Here is a 14,904-nt window from a genome sequence, read left to right on the forward strand (position 1 = left end):
GAAAGAAATAATTTTTACCAGGGCTTTTTGTGTTGCGTTAATAGAAATCTCGTTTTGTATATTTGCTTCCGTTCTTACATGGAATCAGCAAATTTTTTAGCTCAATAGATTAAAAGATAATCGGTGGGCTTAATTTAACGTTATTAGTTCACATCCCTGTAATACACTACTAGCCATTAAAATTGCTACACCACGAAGATGACGTGTTACAGACGCATAATTTAACCGACAGGAAGAAGATGCTGTGATATGCAAATGATTAGCTTTTCAGAGCATTCACGCAAGGTTGGCGCCGGTGGTGACACCTACAACGTGCTGACATAAGGAAAGTTTCCAACCGATTTCTCATACATAAACAGCACTTGACCGGCGTTGCCTGGTGAAACGTTGTTGTGATGCCTCGTGAAAGGAGGAGAAATGCGTACCATCACGTTTCCGACTTTGATAAAGGTCGGATTGTAGCCTATCGCGATTGCGGTTTATCGTATCGCGACATTGCTGCTCGCGTTGGTCGAGATCCAATGACTGTTAGCAGAATAAGGAATCGGTGGATTCAGGAGGGTAATACGGAACGCCGTGCTGGATTCCAACGGCCTCGTATCGCTAGCAGTCGAGATGACAGGCATTTTATCCGCATGGCTGTAACAGATCGTGCAGCCACGTCTCGATCCCTGAGTCAGCAGATGGGGACGTTTGCCAGACAACAACCATCTGCACGAACAGTTCGACGACGTTTGCAGCAGTATGGACTATCAGCTCGGAGACCATGGCTGCGATTTCCCTTGACGCTGCATCACAGACAGGAGCGCCTGCGATGGTGTACTCAACGACGAATCTGGGTGCACAAATGACAAAATGTCATTTTTTCGGATGAATCCAGGTTCTGTTTACAGCATCATGACGGTCGCATCCGTGTTTGGCGACATCGCGGTGAACGCGCATTGGAAGCGTGTATTCGTCATCGCCATACTGGCGTATCACCCAGCGTGATGGTATGGGGTGCCATTGGTTACACGTCTCGGTCACCTCTTGTTCGCACTGACGGCAGTTTGAACAATGGACGCTACATTTCAAATGTATTACGACCTGTGGCTCTACCCTTCATTCGATCCCTGTGAAACCCTACATTTCGGCAGGATAATGCACGACCGCATGTTGCAGGTTCTGTACAGGCCTTTTTGGATACAGAAAATGTTCGACTGCTGCCCTGGCCAGCACATTCTCCAGATCTCTCACCAATTGAAAACGTCTGGTCAATGATGGCCGAGCAACTGGCTCGTCACAATACGCCAGTCACTACTCTTGATGAACTGTGGTATCGTGTTGAAGCTGCATGGGAAGCTGTATCTGTACACGCCATCCAAACTCTGTTTGACTCAATGCTCAGGCGTATCAAGGCCGTTATTACGACCAGAAGTGGTTGTTCTGGGTACTGATTTCTCAGAATCGATGCACCCAAATTGCTTGAAAATGTAATCACGTGTCAGTTCTAGTATAATATATTTGTCCAATGAATACTCGTTTATCACTGCATTTCTTCTTGGTGTAGCAATTTTAATGGCCAGTAGTGTACATTGCACCAGCCAAGATGCAGCCTCACTGCGAATGCTATTGTTACGCTTCTGCACCACTTTTTAGCATCAGACACAGTGGCTGCGCCAAAGACTGAGACGGTGTGGCGTTTTACAATTATTTATTGAACTTTCTTTACAATTTCTCCCTCGTCGTCGCTGCCCAGCCCTGCGGATCCCTCCGCCTGGCTGCTGCTGTGTATATCCTCTGACAATGCGCGCAACGCCCGCCGCCGAACGCACTCGGGAGCCTCAGGCCACCAGTGCTCCGCTGAAGCCAGGATGCTCTGTGGTTGAGATGAACTCGTCGCCGCTCCGCGCCCCAGAACGGCACACCCACGGAGCCGCGTCGCCGTGAGGGCAGCTGCCGACGCCTGCTGCACCGGCGGCTGAGAAGCCGTCAGTCGCGATGTCCGCGAGGCCCCGTCATGGACGGGTCCACGCTCTGTGGGACCAGGTTTCCGTGAAGTCCGGGCGTCAGTCTCCGGCGGCGCCTGTTACCAAGACCGCGCTGGAAGTTCTCGCTGTAGTTAGTCAGCCATGGTGCCGACCGAACTCGGGTCAACCTCCAGAGCTGAAGTTGATATCTGGCGGCGAACGAAGACTCCTGCGAGCTGGAACAGACTTCCGGAAGATTGAACATTCGGACACGGACCACATCTGTCCTCAGATCCGAACTGCTTCCTAATGGCTTCTGTCTGTTGCTGCCTGCGCTCCACTATTTATATCCGGCTGGATGAGGTTTTTTACCCTCAGTGGTAGCTTTTTGTTATTACTCCCACAGTATATTGCAGCGTAACTTAGCGTGCTGGCCTCACTTCTCCTCACTCAGCACTTTCCAGGCTTCGCTCAGCGCTCGGTCTGTGTGCGTCCTTGTGTCAGCCGGTTGGTAGACTGCTGCTGTCAGCAAGGCTATCTGTGCGTGCTTTACTTTGCAACGTCTCGGTCGCCTGCGTGCCTCTCTTTCGCCATTCTCCACTGCGTGAAGCAACGCTTACTACATGTGGCCGCAACACCTCCTCCTCCTAAAAATTAAATTCGTCCCCGAATTTACCCTATACGTTAACTCTAGTTCTATCCTATATTCTTCTTCTTCCCTATATACATCTAGGTTGCCCTGACTCATGCCCTATTGGTAATCCATTCTACAGGAATCTCATGGAGCGGTCTTGCATTAACATGCTGAATCCTCCGTTTTAATAAGACATATACCACACCGATAAATATAACCAACATGGTAATAGTGCTGGTTGAAGTACCAATGGTCACTATGCTACGTTTCCGCCTGGTATCGTACTCCTCCACATGCCTTAATAATTGCTGCATTGAATATTGACCTTTCTCCGAATCTACTAGTTTATCTATCGCTTGCAATAGTTGCAATAGTGTAGCATCCAAGGTGTTGTTAACATACGCCAAATTTTCTCCTGGAGCGATGCTGAATGACGCATCCGGCCAGTACAACGTCAGATGAGTATATGTAACCTTGGTGACTCCCGTGACTGTCGTTGGTAAGCTGAAACGATCCCCTACTATTGCACAATTTGTCCCATTAATTAGCAAACCACTGGCCTGTAATTCCATCTCTGTGGTTGCTGTCCAATTCCCATGGTCATAACACTTGGCTGTTATCCTCTCCGTATCGAATACTGAATACAACGAACGCCTCCCAACTTGCTGAAACTGTGGCGTAGGCTTCACTATTATTCTCCGACACTCGGAAGCATCTGCTTCTGCCCTAAATAACTGGATCTCACACGACCCATTGCCCGTGAAAACAACCCGTGACGGACAAATGGAAACTGACACCGTTAGACATCTACTCAACTCTAAACTCGACATAGTAGCATGAGTATCCCCCTCCTTAGAAGTTAATAAAACCTCCTGTGTCCTGAACTGTACGCCCTTCCCCATGCGCTCCCATCTGGCTGGATAAAGATGCACTGTGTAACAGTGATACTGTCTCCCCACACTAGTTACTGGAAATCTAATCTCTATATACATCTTAACTAGATCCGTTGTTACCTTAATCCTAGACATATGATAAAAAAGTGACATACTCGCTTCAATTATCGGCACTACGTGCTCTACCCCCTCTGGAAACTCTCCCTCTGCCTGCTTCAGACTCCGTTTGAATTTTTCTGGTGACATCAATGTCACACTCACATGGCCATGCAATGTGTGATGTACTGCCTCTAGCAATTCATCCGTCCACACTCGTGCATCACCAATACTGTCAACCAGTTCCCACAGCAATTTAGCCATTTCCAGCTTCCTTTCCACTATATCCAATCGCGTTTGCACCTGTTCCAGATCCGTATTCAATAATTTCTGTGTTTGTTCTATATATGCTCGTAACCCTGTAGCCATAATCACTGCTAACTACACATCCCTCGAACGCAACTTATACTTAATATCCGGTTTACTGTCTACTTCTGGCGCTTCTTTTCGCTTTCTACCAGAAGCAGAAGTACATATACACGGACCTACTAACGTGAACCACTGTTGTCTTGGTAGGCAATTGTAATTTTACATTGACAGGTGATGTCATTTCCACTACCTGGTACGGTCCCTGGAACTTGTAACTTGTTTGTGAACTTCTTGGTTCTCCCTTTTGGAACATACGGATTAGCTAGTAGCGCCCATTGGCCTACTCTGTAGGCGACTGATGACCTCAGAAGTTAAGTCGCATAGTGCTCAGAGCCATTTGGCCTACTCTGTACTGTGGCAACTTCCTCGTTGTACCTCCCATCCGTTCTTGTCGTTCCAACGCTTTCGTGTTAGCTCGTCTAACTCTCTGCCATACTTCCTTAATGGTTTTCGCAAATTGCCTTACATGCTCGCCCTCCGCTCCCAGCCTTGGACGAAGCGTGTCGAAAGGTGATGGCATCTTCCGCCCATACACCACATCGTACCTTACTATTATATGCACTGGTGACGAATTGCAAGTACACATCCCAGTCGGTGTGTTGATTATTTACATAGTGACTCAACATCTTAGCGATCGTGCGATGCACTCTCTCCGTTCGTCCGTTTGCTTGCGGATGGAGTGGACAAGTCCGTAGTTTCTTTACCTTCAGTAACTTACACAGCTGCTTCATCAGATCAGACGTGAAATTAGTACCTTGGTCCGAGATTAAGGACTGAGGTATCCCATTATTAACTAAAGGTTGTGTCATTGTACTTGCTTTCTGACCTGGTAATGCGACCATGACTAAATACCTAGAAAAGTTGTCAATCACTGTTAACACATACTTATTCCCTGCTGCACTCATATTACATGGGCCTAATACATCGATTCCGATTTGTTGAAAAGGTCTGTCTGCCTCTGGTAATCTTTGAAGCTGCATCTTTTGATGGCTCAAGTCCGCATGGCACACAATTCCTGACGTACTCGTCCACGTCTTGACGTCGTGTCCTCCACCAAAACTTCTCCACTTTCGGCCTATCCGTAGCTCTTCTCCCGCCATGTCCTGAAAGAAAATGGTCATGCACCTGTTGCAAAACTTCAGATCTCAACGCTGCTGGTACGGCGACGCGCGGGCCGCATTTCGTCGACCTGCAAAAGTAACCTGTCCTGTACTAGGAACTGCGGTTGCTTTCTGAACAATTGGCAGTCACTATCCACGGCTTGTGCCCTTTTCCACTCATCTTCAGTCACCCCTGTTACTTGTAATACTGCCACTTTCCTGCTCAATGGGTCAGCATTGGCATGTTTCACACCTGGCTTGTGTATTACCTCATAATCGAACTCACTGAGTTTCAGCGCCCATCTCACTAGCCTACTCGCTGGGTCTTCCAGACCTAATAACCATTTCAGAGCTGAATGATCCGTCACAACCTTAAACCTTCTACCGTACAGATAACATCGAAAGTACGAAATCCCGTATATTATCGCTAACAATTCCTTCTCCGTCGTGGAATAATTTTGTTCCGCCTTGTTAAGTTGACGAGACGCGAACGCAATCGGATGTTCTTTGCCATCAATTTCTTGCCCAAGTACAACCCCAAGAGATTGATTAGACGCGTCACATTATAGTATAAACTCCTTCGAAAAGTCTGGAAACTTGTGAACTGGATCTGATGTCAGTATCCGTTTCAACTCTTGAAATGCTTTCTCGCACTCTGACGTCCACTGGAAGGTAACACCTTTTCTTACCAACTTAGTAAGTGGCCTCGCTATTTCTGCGAACCCCTGTCCGAATTTTCGATAATAGCTCGCAAGACCAATATACGATTGCAGGTGTTTAACCGTTTGCGGAACCGGAAAATCTCGTACTGCAGAAGTGAGACGAGGATCTGTCCGTATCCCGTCCTGACTGATAACATGCCCGAGATGATTTACTTGTGCTTGCGCAAAATGACATTTGTCCAAACTTAATGTTAGCCGTGCTTCCTCTAATCTTTTAAACACCTCCTCTAACCGTTCCACATGCTGCTCCATATCTCTTGAAAAAACTATAATGTCTTCCAGATACACCATGCATTTTTTCGGTTTCAACCCGCGAAGGACTCCATCCAACAACCTCTGAAATGTTGCTGGAGCGTTTTATAGTCCAAACGGCATTCTTTTACACTCGTAGTGACCACAATGCGTCGTAAATGCTGTTTTTGGCATGTCCTCCGGACATACTTCAATCTGGTGATAACCGCTTCGCAAATCCATAGTGGAGAAAAATTTACACTGCCTTAGGTTGTCTGACGTTTCTGTGATATTCAGAATCGGATATACGTCCACCACTGTCCGTTCATTCAAATGTCTGTAATCGCAACAAAAGCGAAATTTTTTCGATCCGACCGGTGTCTTCTTCGGAACTAGGACCGCGCTACTAGACCAAGGACTATTACTGTGCTGGATTATCCCATCTTCCAGTTGTTGCTCTATTAATTGCTCTACTACTGGTTGTAATTGTTTCTTTAGTCTGTATGGCTTACGATACACAGGAGCGTGATTCCCTGTCGGAATACGATGCTGTGTTATCGGTGTAGCAGGTAACGTACCCTGTGCTTCAAACAATGCAATTACTTTAGTAATAATGCTTTCATACCCGAACGATCATTTCCTCTCAAATGATTTACCTTGTCACGAAGTGCAGACGTGGTAACGGTTTGCTTTACATCATAGTCTAGCCTCGAACTATCGATGTCCCCTTCATCCATTAACTCTACTGTGGCTATTACTAATCCCTTCGGCAGATTGACATCATCCCACCGGAACCATAAACTGCCCGTTAATGTCCGTTACCCGTGATACACTCCTACGAATAAAGCAATGCTTTTCGTCTAAAACCTCATTACCCGGGAGTGGCTCTTCCAAGAATAACCCCTGTTGTGGCACATCGGCATCCACTGGTAGTACCCAGATCAACTTCCCTGTACCTGTTCGTACTTTGTCACACGAAATCACCTTTAATGCACTTGTACGCTGTTTAGTTGGTATCACCTTAGCTATTGGTGCACCTTGCAACTCTGAAACATTTGCAACGGCTGTACCCATTGAGAACATGTTCCCATCGAGTTCCAGCGTATGTTGCGAAAGGTCAATTTTAGCGTGACGTTTAATCAGAAAGTCTAACCCAAGTATCGCTGAAAATCCCGTCCCACAGTTGACAACACCTCCATTTGCTCCCGGAACCACATGTTCCATATCTTAAACTTGAGCTGTGCTGTCCCTAGTGCATCTAATCTTTTATCACCTACTGCGAGCAATCTGTATCTCGGAGCTTCCAATCCTTTCTTGCCCACGAGGTCCACACTGACAACTGATACATGCGCTCCAGTATCCACTAAAACTCTTCGCCACTTATCTTTTATCCAAACCATCAAACTACAATCCGCCTCTTCGTGCACTCTCTGAGTACCTCTTTTTACTGGGAATGCCTTCCGACGGCAGGAACACTCCCTTTGTCGTTTAACAATTTTTTACCTGCTGTATCATTAACCCGTTTCTTGGCTTTACGCTGCTGTGCCTGATGACCTATTTTCTGACAATTGAAACATTGCGGTTCCCGACATTGTCCCTTAAAATGGCATTGCTTCCCACAACTGTAACACTCTTTGGAAGACAAAAAAAATTTCTTGTCATTGCGACTTCTAGTGGCACTGTCCACTTCCTGCAAATGTGTAGCTACGCGCAATGCTGCTGCTAAGACACTTGGATTTTCCATCCGTATCCGGCGTGAAAAATTCGACAAGACCCCTCGCAAAAATGCATCTAAAGCTCTGTTCTCTGCCACTTTCAATAGAACTTAATTTGCACTCGCATCTTGCGCTAACTCATATGTGTGCGCTTTCGTTCTCCTAATTCTATCTGAAAATTCTTCTACCGTTTCACCCGTTTTTTACATCATCCTCCCCAATTTTTCCCTAAAAAATCTGGCACTGTTTTGTTTCCTAAACCTTTGCTATAGTCCCTCAGCCAACTCTGTGAATGTTGTAGTATCCTTTAACCCTTCGTGGTATGCCACATAAGTCTTTGCGTCACCTACTAACCGTAACCTCGCCATTTGCAAACACATTTCATCCGACCAACCACACAGTCTAGCTGTACTACATACGTCACCAATGAAAACATTCACATCCTCTGATGTTTTACCCGAGAAGGAAGGTATCAAATTAGCCGCTGAACAATCTGCCTCACCGGAAAAGACAGTACCCTTGCATTCTACACTATCGCTTCCCGAGCCTGATTGAGTATTTTGCAACAATTGTTGCTCCATTCTCTGCATGTGCTGCTTTTGCAACTTATTTTCTTCGATCAGTTTCTTAACTTTCTCTGTTAATACGACTACGGCGTCACTTGTCCTGGTTGCACGTGTCTCTGGCATTTTCCGTGTGGTATACCTCACCTCACAAAAATAAAATTGTATTACTCAGAAGCAAGTAAATTCCTAGAACGTCTAATGGCAAGCCATCTAGACTTACCACATTGCCCCGTTACATGACCATAGAAGCCACACGCATCACAAGTTCTTGGTGCAAATTTATCGCAAGGAGCGACATGACCTGTTAATCCACACACTGCACACTTAGATGGTACTAAGTTAACGTGGCTATCATTCCCGCGAAACTGTGATAAGTCTACAGGGCTGCTGGCCTTTCAAATGACACTCTCACATCCCTTAACATTACCCTCGACATGTCTAGCTACACAGAAAACATAGAGAGAAGGCAGTTTCTGGCCTCACCCTATTCGGTGTTTCTCGGTCGCTCCGCACGGTGCTAGTCAAAGTCGTGGCGTGGGTGCGACTGACACCACTTGTTACGCTTCTGTACCACTTGTTAGCAGCAGACACAATGGCTGCGCCAAAGACTGAGACGGCGTGGAGTTTTACAATTATTTATTGAACTTTCTTTACAATTTCTCCCTCGTCGTCCCTGCCCAGTCCTGAGGATGCCTCCGCCTGGCTGCTGCTGTGTCGATTCTCCGACAATGCGCGCAACGCGCGCCGCTGAACGCACTCGGGTGCCTCAGGCTACCAGTGCTCCGCTGAAGCCAGGATTCCCTGTGGTTGAGATGAACTCGTCGCCGCTCAGCTTCTTGAACACAGGATGAGGTGGTTGACGTTCGTAAGTAGCTGGAAATCGCCCTGACAACTATCAAACAATTGGCAGCTGCTGTGAAGCAGTGTGTTGGAAGAGCTCCTGAGAGTCGGGTACCTCTGACACCGTTGTCAGAGGTACCTCAATTGTTAACCTCTCCTGTGGACCCTGTCTCCTCTGGGGAAAGTAAAGGATTTGCCATTACACATTCCCTTGATTATGAGTGGAATGTCAATGGTAGATCTAGGCGCCCTGTTCAGGGAGGACAGTTATGAGGGAGGACTCAGGGTGTTGTACCAATCCCTCAAACCGCCAACTTTGAGGTTTTGTCTTTCACTGAAATTGAAACTGAGCCAGTGGGACTCACTTCACCTACGTATTTTGGGGAAACATGTTCTGTCCAGTGTCAAGAGGAACCAAATACGAAAGGGTAGCGGTCTATTAATAGTCAGCTGTTCAAATGTATGGCAATTGCTGGTACCTTACTGAGAAATACCAGCAACTGACAGGAAAGGACATCAGGTGCACTCAGTGCGTATGCCTGGGAGCCTCATTCAGCATGTTGAAGAGGCTATTCTAACAGCCATTGAGGAAACAGGGTGCAACCAACTGCAGATTGTGGCGCTCGTTGAAAAAAAAAAACAATGCCTGTCATCTGGGCTACGAGGCTATACTTTAGTCACTCCATAGACTGGCAGAGAACGATGAGAAGACCAACCTTGGACATGGAGCTTCAACAAAGCTCACAATTTGCAGCACTGTCTCCAGAACTGATCATGGTACTTTGGTTCTAAGTCGAGTGGAAGGACTAAACCAGAGACTTTGAAGGTTCTGTGACAAGCTAGGCTGCGACTTTCTGAACCTGTGCCAGAAGGCTGAGAACTGCAGGGTCCCCCTAAGTGGGTCAGGAGTGCACTACACAACAGAGGCTGCTACTCAGATAGCTGTCTATATGTGGCGTACATATGAGGATTTTTTAGATTAAGCAGTTCTCCATCCAGTCCAGATAACGATAGCTGCAAGAAACCCAGATGTATATGCACGATCGAAGGAAATGTATTCCACAGGCTTCCACAGGTAAGAGTATTAAAATCTTAATCGTAAACTGCTGAAGCATTCGCAACAAAGTGCTAGAATTTGCAGCGCTCATGGAAAACAGTGAAGTTCACATAACACTAGGAACTGAAATCTGGTTTAATCCTGAAATTCAGCTGTGAGATTTTTAGGGACAATTTAAAAGTATATCGAAAGGATAGACAAATGGGAAATGGAGTTGGTGTACCTGTCGCAGTAGGCAAAAAACTCAAATCCACCGAGATAGAAATTGAAGCTGCATATGAGACTGTTTGGGATAGACTCAGTATCAGGGCCCAGCATAAAATGATAATTGGATCATTCTATCACCCACCAGATTCATCTCCTGATGCAAATGAAAACTTCAGAGAAAACCTCAGTTCACTTGTATGTTAGTTCCGCAGTCTTACTGCAATCACCGAGCAAGGTGGCACAGTGGGTAGCACACTGGCCTCGTATTCAGAAGGATCACGGTTCAATCCCACGGCGATTTTGGTTTTCTGTGATTTCCCTAAAACGCTCCAGGCAAACGCTGGGATAGTTCCTTTGAAAGGGTATGGCTGACTTCCTTCCCTATCCTTCCCTAACCTGATGAGACTGATGACCTCGCTGTCTGGTCTGCTTCCCCAAAAACAGCCCCAACCCTTACTGTAATCATCCTTGGAGACTTTAATCACTGAACAATTAATTGGGAAAATTACAATTTTGTTAGTGGTGGCGTGATAGGCATCCTATGAAATATTACTAAATGCCTTCTCTGAAAACTACCTAGAACAGATAGTATGGAACCCCACTCATGATGGAAATATGTAAGACCTAATGGCAACAAATTCCAATGGCCTTGCAGCAGTGGTAACACCGGTTCCCATCAGATCACCAAAGTCAAGCGCTGGATGGGCGACCATTCAGTCTGCCAAGCACTGTTGGCAAGCAGGATGCACTCAACTCTTGTGAGGCAAACTGAGGAGCTACTTGATTGAGAAGTGGCGGCTCCAGTCTCGTAAACTGACATATGGCCAGGAGAGCGGTGTGCTGACCACATGCTCCTTCATATCTGCATCCAGTGACGCCTGTAGGTTGAGGATGACACGGCAACCGGTCAGTACCGCCGAGTCTTCCAAGGCCTGTTCGGACAGAGAGTTTAATGGCAACAAATAGACCTGACCTCTTTGAGGATGTCCACATCCAAACTGGAATCAGTGACCATGACTCGGTTGTTGCAACAATAATTATCAAAGTACAAAGGACAACTGAAACAAACAGGAAGCTACATATGTTCAGTAAACTAGATAAAAAACCAGTAGTGTCATAGCTGAGTGATGAACTTGAAACTTTCAGCAGAGGGCGGGAACATGTAGAGGAACTATGGCTCATGTTTAAAGGAATAGTTAACCACACAATGAATAGATATGTGCCCAGCAGAAAAGTTCAAAGTGGGAGGGAGCCTCCATAGTACACAGTCACTGGAAAGAAACTTCTAATGAAACAGAATTACTGCATAATTGGTGTAAAACAACGTGTAGGGCTATAGATAGAGAGGTGGTGGATGAAACATGATTGGCTGACAAGAGCAATTCGTGATGCCTTCAATGACTACCGTAGTAGAATACTGTCACATGGTATTTCATAAAACCCAAAGAAATTCCGATCATATGTAAAGGCCGTTAATGACACCAAATGTTGCGTCCAGTCACTAGCGAATGAGACAGGAATTGAAACTGAGGGTAGCAAAGCAAAAGCTGAAATGCTTAACTCCATTTGCAACCGTTTCTTTAAGAAAGAAAACCCAGGAGAATTGTCTCGGTTTAGTCCTTGTATCACTGAAAAGAATGAAATAAGACTTAGTGTCAGTGGTATTGAGAAACAGCTGAAATTGTTAAAACTGAACAAATCTCCAGGGTCCAATGGAATCTCTGTCAGATTCTATACTGAATCTGTTGCTGAATTAGTCCCTCTTCTAACTATGATCTATTGTAGATCCCTCAAACAAAAAAACAATGCCCAGTTTGTGGAAAAAAGCACCTGTCTACAAGTAGGGTAGTATAAGAGATCCACAAAACTACTGTCCAGTATCCTTGACATCGATTTGTTGTAGAATCTAAGAACATATTCTGAGCTCAAACATAATGAGGTATCTTGAACAGAATGACCTCCTCAGTGCCAACCAGCATGGATTCCGAAAACATCGATTATGTGAAACCCAACTCGCACTTTTCTCACATGAGATACTGAGAACCATGGAGCAAGGAAGTCAGATAGATGCAGAATTTCTTGACTTCTCAAAAGCATTTGAATCAGTACCACACTTACGATTATTGTCAAAAGTATGGGGTATCAAGTGAAATTTGTTACTTGATTGAAGACTTTTGGTAGTGAGGACACAGCATGTTATCTTGGATGGAGAGTTATCATCAGATATAGAAGTAACTTCAGGTGTGCCCCAGGGAGGTGTGTTGGGGCCCTTCCTGTTCATGTTGTATATTAATGACTTTGAAGACAATATTTATAGTAACATCAGAATTTTTGCATATGATGCAGTTATCTATAATGTAGTGCTATCTGAAAGAAGCTGCATAAATATTCAGTCAGATATCGATAAGATTTCAAATTGGTGCAAAGATTGGCATCTGGCTTTAAATGTTCAGAAATATAAAACTGTGCACTTCACAAAACGAAAAAACTTAGCGTCCTATGACTATAATACCAATGAGTCACTGATGGAATCGGCACTCATACAAATAGCTGGGCGTGACACTTTGTAGGGAGATTGAATGACCCCATAGATTCAGTCATGGATAAAGCAGGTGCTAGTCGTCGGTTCATTGGTAGAATACTTGGGAAGTGCAATCAGTCTACAATAGAGATTGCTTACAGATCACTTCTGCGACTTTTCTAGAATACTTCTCAAGTGGGTGGGACCTGTACCAAATAGGACTAACGGGGGATATTGAATGTATACAGAGGTAGGCTGTATGAATGGTCACAGGTTTGTTTAACCTGTGGGAAAGTGTCACAGAGATACGGAAGAAACTGAACTGGAAGGCTCTTTAAGATAGACGTGAATTATCGCCAGAACGTCTATTAACAATGTTTCAAGAGCTGACTTTAAGTGATGATTCTGCAGATATACTACATTCCTCTACGTATCGCTCACATAGAGATCGTGAGGTAAGATTAGAATAGTTACTGCATGCACAGAGACATTCAAACAATCATTCTTCCTGTGGTTCATACATGAATGAAATAAGAAGAAACCCAAATAACCAGTACAATGGGATGTAGCCTCCATGTGCCTCACGGTGGTCTGCAGATTATAGATATAGATGTATCTATGTAGATATTATTGAAGACGTTAGCAATTATTGTTTTATCAGTAATGATTTTGTTACTCACTTTCATACTTTCTATTTAATTTGTTCTCTGTGTATATTTTTCGTTGCCCCTCTCAGAGTTAAATATATCCCAGGATGTTTTCATTTTATTTGTTGAGTTGAAAATAATCTCATTGACTGATTTGGCATTTTCTTGTCTTATCAACTGTTTGTACTTCTACTGGTGTTGCTTGTAGGTGCCAATACTTTCCCCTGTTTTATTACTCTCAGAATCGGCAGAAATGAACCATGTAAGCCTTGGACATGAAGTCAAAGGAAGTGGTACATTTCACTCAGTTTATTGGAAGCAGGACAACTCTAATAGTCCCTTTTTTCACTTTTCCAAGTTTAATCTCGCCGTCTTCACGAATCTGGAGGAGAATGTTAAATGACTTTTGCCACACTTAACACGGATCCATTATTTATAGAACTGGAATCTTGATCTCTGATGCATGATATATTTCCAAACATCGATGGAATTTCCATAAAGCCGACTGAGACATCCAATAAAAGGAAAAAAAACCACTACTGATAACATGAGATCGATTAAGCCACATCCATAGAATTATGGAAAGTTTTGTGGGATGATTTAAGCAGTAACCAAGAGAAGCATCCCATAAGAATTGCGTACATCTTACATTTCAGGATCGAATGAGAAGACACACAGACTTGTTGATAAATGTGAAGAAGCAGCTTCAGAACTTCTGAATTAGCTGGATCATGCTGGAAGAGGTAAGTGGACGAATACTGTCGCAGTAAATATTTCTCCCTTTCCCATAGGAAACCCTGGTCTTCCATTATGAAACTAAGCTCTTTGTTCACAAAATCGAGGAACTAAGCAATAGTTAATCTTGAATTCCCAGCAAACCATCTTTCTAAACTTCTAGGACAACACCAGATAATGATCAAGATCGAAATTGAACTGCATACGGTGAAACGAGTGACTCAACGACATAACACAATTGTCAAACATTACTTCTTGAGTAGTGCAAGAATGCTTCAAAAACTTATAAAGCGAAGAAAGGAAGCTTAGAGTTTAACGTCCAGTTGGCGATTAAGTCATCAGAGACTGAGCACATGCTTGGTTTGGGGGAAGGACATAGATGAAAATCGTCCCTGTCCCGTTAAAAGGAACATCTTTGCATTTGCCTTAATTGATTTAGGGAAACTATACAAAACCTTAAACAGGATGACCAGACTGTAATGCAAACGACTGTCTTTCTGAATGTGAATACCAGTGTGCTAACCACAGTGCTATTCATTACTTCCAAAGTGGAAATGCTACTGGTTTTGATGGAATATACTTCAAACTACTCAGATGTTGTAGACCAGATACTAAATGCTGC

Source organism: Schistocerca americana, chromosome X (genome assembly GCF_021461395.2).
Source record: "Schistocerca americana isolate TAMUIC-IGC-003095 chromosome X, iqSchAmer2.1, whole genome shotgun sequence".
Classification (NCBI taxonomy): Eukaryota; Metazoa; Arthropoda; class Insecta; order Orthoptera; family Acrididae; genus Schistocerca; species Schistocerca americana.